Source organism: Dendrobates tinctorius, unplaced genomic scaffold, assembly GCF_039654945.1.
Source record: "Dendrobates tinctorius isolate UK_male_01 unplaced genomic scaffold, ASM3965494v1 ptg000655l, whole genome shotgun sequence".
Taxonomy (NCBI): Eukaryota; Metazoa; Chordata; class Amphibia; order Anura; family Dendrobatidae; genus Dendrobates; species Dendrobates tinctorius.
Genome location: NW_027362306.1, coordinates 22,501 through 27,500, shown reverse-complemented (window position 1 = coordinate 27,500; position 5,000 = coordinate 22,501).

Below are 5,000 nucleotides of genomic sequence, written 5' to 3'. Positions count from 1 at the left end.
ACTTTTCAGAAAGTACCGTTGGGACTTAGAAAAATTTTCAGGATTTTTGGACTTAGAGCGATTTTTGGATTTTTGTGCAAAAATCAGATTTCCCCTTCTCCCACCGCTCTGGGGCGTCAATATGTTGAGGGGACCCGAGGGAGAGTGCCTCCCATGAGGGTAGAATGTGTGACTTTTGGGGGGAAAGTCGAATTATGGAGCAAAAACCATTTTTTGGGACTTAGAAAAATTTCGAGATGTGACAGACTTCCAGGAAGGGGGCGCCTCGGGAGGTGTACCTAGGAGGCTTCCAGGGGCCTGGGTACACTTTTCAGAAAGTACCGTTGGGACTTAGAAAAATTTTCAAGATTTTTGGACTTAGAGCGATTTTTGGATTTTTGTGCAAAAATCGAATTTTCCCTTCTCCCACCGCTCTGGGGCGTCAATATGAAGTGGGGACCCGAGGGAGAGTGCCTCCCATGAGGGTAGAATGTGTGACTTTTGGGGGGAAAGTCGAATTATGGAGCAAAAACCATTTTTGGGGACTTAGAAAAAATTCCGAGATGTGTCAGACTTCCAGGAAGGGGGCGCCTCGGGAGGTGTACCTAGGAGGCTTCCAGGGGCCTGGGTACACTTTTCAGAAAGTACCGTTGGGACTTAGAAAAATTTTCAAGATTTTTGGACTTAGAGCGATTTTTGGATTTTTGTGCAAAAATCGAATTTTCCCTTCTCCCACCGCTCTGGGGCGTCAATATGAAGTGGGGACCCGAGGGAGAGTGCCTCCCATGAGGGTAGAATGTGTGACTTTTGGGGGGAAAGTCGAATTATGGAGCAAAAACCATTTTTGGGGACTTAGAAAAAATTCCGAGATGTGTCAGACTTCCAGGAAGGGGGCGCCTCGGGAGGTGTACCTAGGAGGCTTCCAGGGGCCTGGGTACACTTTTCAGAAAGTACCGTTGGGACTTAGAAAAATTTTCAAGATTTTTGGACTTAGAGCGATTTTTGGATTTTTGTGCAAATATCGAATTTTCCCTTCTCCCACCGCTCTGGGGCGTCAATATGAAGTGGGGACCCGAGGGAGAGTGCCTCCCATGAGGGTAGAATGTGTGACTTTTGGGGGGAAAGTCGAATTATGGAGCAAAAACCATTTTTGGGGACTTAGAAAAAATTCCGAGATGTGTCAGACTTCCAGGAAGGGGGCGCCTCGGGAGGTGTACCTAGGAGGCTTCCAGGGGCCTGGGTACACTTTTCAGAAAGTACCGTTGGGACTTAGAAAAATTTTCAAGATTTTTGGACTTAGAGCGATTTTTGGATTTTTGTGCAAAAATCGAATTTTCCCTTCTCCCACCGCTCTGGGGCGTCAATATGAAGTGGGGACCCGAGGGAGAGTGCCTCCCATGAGGGTAGAATGTGTGACTTTTGGGGGGAAAGTCGAATTATGGAGCAAAAACCATTTTTGGGGACTTAGAAAAAATTCCGAGATGTGTCAGACTTCCAGGAAGGGGGCGCCTCGGGAGGTGTACCTAGGAGGCTTCCAGGGGCCTGGGTACACTTTTCAGAAAGTACCGTTGGGACTTAGAAAAATTTTCAAGATTTTTGGACTTAGAGCGATTTTTGGATTTTTGTGCAAAAATCGAATTTTCCCTTCTCCCACCGCTCTGGGGCGTCAATATGAAGTGGGGACCCGAGGGAGAGTGCCTCCCATGAGGGTAGAATGTGTGACTTTTGGGGGGAAAGTCGAATTATGGAGCAAAAACCATTTTTTGGGACTTAGAAAAATTTCGAGATGTGACAGACTTCCAGGAAGGGGGCGCCTCGGGAGGTGTACCTAGGAGGCTTCCAGGGGCCTGGGTACACTTTTCAGAAAGTACCGTTGGGACTTAGAAAAATTTTCAGGATTTTTGGACTTAGAGCGATTTTTGGATTTTTGTGCAAAAATCAGATTTCCCCTTCTCCCACCGCTCTGGGGCGTCAATATGATGTGGGGACCCGAGGGAGAGTGCCTCCCATGAGGGTAGAATGTGTGGTTTTTTGGGGGAAAGTCGAATTATGGAAGAAATTGAGTTTTGAGGACAAAAAAGTGTTTTGAGGACAAAAAAGTTTCTTGAGGACAAAAAAGTTTCTCGAGGACAAAAAAGTGTTTTGAGGACAAAAAAGTTTCTTGAGGACAAAAAAGTGTTTTGCGAACAAAAAATGGAATTTTGTGATTTTGTGTAAAAATAAGTAAATTCCCCTACTTCCACCACAGGGGGGCTTCAGTATGTTGTAGGGCCCCCAGGGAGGGTCCCCCAACTGGGTTTAAAGTTTGTGGATCCTGGGCAGAAAGTTGAATTTTGGATGAAAAACCGAATTTTGGGACTTAGAAAAATTTCGAGCTGAGCAGTGACAGACTTCCAGGCAGGGGAGCCTCTCTGGAGGTGTACCGAAAACAGTTCCAGGAGCTGAGGTCATTTTCGAACATTTTTTGTTCGCTCAAATTTTTTTTGTTTTTGAGCTCTAAAAAGCTGTTATTATCAATTGGCTCAAAAATTTCAAGTGTCATGAGCTAGTACATGTTGGAGGAATACGTTTTAGGCAAAAAATTGCAAAAAAAAAAATCCAAGTGAAAAAGAACCGGAATGGGGAATTTCTGACTGCTGTAGCAGCCGCACAGTTCCAGGAGGTCGGATACATTTCCGACTTTGTCCCGCTCATTGAAGTACATTGTCCCGCAATGCAAATACATAGTAATGCGCACCTGCGGGAGAATATAGGAGAGAGTGGGCTCTCTCTACCCCGATGTATGGCGGTTGTTCCTATGGTTCTCTGGCTCGGGTAGGCGACTTAGAAGGTGGTCCCTCTTGTCGTGGAAGTTGCAAAATACGGCCGAGACTGAACTTCCACGGCTCCAGGAGGGACTTTTGCTGGTCGTGCGTCCCAAGTGAGAGAGGCGATCCTGGGGTACCTGAGCCTGACCAGACCCTCCCTCGGTGGTCCCTGGTCTTCTGAAGGGTGATGGCATTCAGGGGGGCAAATCTGGAGTCCGTGGCCGAGTTTGGGCTCTAGAAGGCGGACGCCCCTTCTGACCATGTCCCCTCAGAGCCGGCTGGATGGTTCATGGTCCGCGGCTTTGTCTGGCGGTCTGTGCCCAAGCCGGAGAAGCTGTCCTGGGGTACGTGAGCTTTGACCAGACCCTCCCTCGGCGGTCCCTGGTTCTCTGGAGGTGATGGCTGTCAGGGGGGCAAATCTGGAGTCCTCGTGGGAAGGAGGGCTCTTGAAGGCGGACGCCCCCTCTGACTATGTCCCCTCAGAGCAGGCTGGATGGTTCATGGTCCGCGGCTTTGTCTGGCGGTCCATGCCCAAGCCGGAGAAGCTATCCTGGGTACCTGAGCTTCGACCAGACCCTCCCTCGGTGGTCCCTGGTTCTCTGGAGGCGATGGCTGTTGTCAGGGGGGGGGGGGCAAATCTGGAGTCCTCGTGGGAAGGAGGGCTCTGGAAGGCGGACGCCCCCTCTGACTATGTCCCCTCAGAGCATGCTCGATGGTTCTCAGTCCCTGGCTTTGGCTTTTTGGCCATCCTGGGGTACATTCTTGCCAAAAAAAAAAACGACTAAGTGAAAAAGAACCGGAATGAGGAATTTTCTAGGTGCCGCATCCGCCCTACAGTGACTTGAGGCCGGGTACAGTTCCGACTTCGTCCCCTTAAAGTGGGGACGTTGTCCCGCAATGCAAATACATAGGAATGCGCACCTCTGGCAGAATGTACTTGAGAGAGTGTCGTCTCTCTACCCCGATAGAAAGCAGTTGTTTCTCTGGTTCCCCGACTTGGGTAGGCGACTTGGCATGTGGTCCCTCTCGTCTGGAAGTTGCGCACTCCGGCTGAGACCGAACTTCCACAGCTCCGAGAGGGACTTTTGCCGATCGTGCATCCCAAGCGAGAGAGGCAATGCTGGGGTACCCAAGCCTGACCAGACCCTCCCTCGGCGGTCCCTGGTTCTCTGGAGGTGATGGCTTTCGGGGGGCAAATCCGGAGTCCTCGTCCGAAAGGGGGGGCTCCGGAAGGCGGACGCCCCTCTCGTCCATGTCCTCTCAGAGCGGTCTTATCCTCCGATCGATCTGGCACGGCGCTCCCGGGTGGGGAGGTGGTGCTGCTCGCTCGACCCGGGCTTTGGAGCTCGCGTCGGTTTACGGTGAGCGGTGTCCTTCCTCCTGTACCCCCGGGCTTCCACCACCTATCTTTGGGCGCGCACGCCGGCCGTCACCTCCCGTTCGAGGACGGAGGCGGCCGAGCTGTGGGAAGTTTGAATCGCACCGAACGATGAACAGTGGTCTGACGACCCACGCGGGCGAACGGCGGGGCGCCCACCCACCCCGGCGTGGGGGCCAGCCGTCCGAATCGCTCCCCGCGTGGGGAAGCACAGTGTTAGCAAGGGCGGCCCTTTTCGAAGTTCCAGATGCGCAGCCCTGCCCGCGGAGGTCCGTGCCACGCATCGCCCGAAGGGCGGCCTCCGCGGCGGGCACCAGCGAGAGCGGCGGCGGTGGGTGGCGTTTCCACGCCGCTGCCGAGCTCCGCGCCACTAGTCTTTCCCGAGCCCCTACGTTAGTGGGGGGGATGACAGAGCTGTGGAGGCAGGCGAGGGGGGGTTCTCACTGCGCGGTGTGCCCCCACCCGACTCGCCATCGCCTTCCGCTCCTCGTACGTCGTCCTCCGAGGCGGCTCGGAAGGGAGAGGGAGAGCGAGAGAGCGAACGCCCCCCGAGCGAGGGGAAGATGGAGAAGGGAGCGATTTGAATGGGGCGAGAGGTGAAGGGAGTACGGCAGAACGCTGCCCTGCGCACCCCCCCGTGTTCCCGCCAGGCGGGGGAACAGCCCTGGGAGGAAAAGCCGCTCGGGCATCCCTTTGAGGACGGGCAAGAGCCGGGTGTAGGGACTACGCTGGAGGGCGACGCCGATACGGCCAGGCCGACTACGCCCCGCGCGACCTCTGCGTCGCTGGGGCTTGTGCCGGAGCCGCGGCGGACCCCGACGGCCAAACCCCCTCTC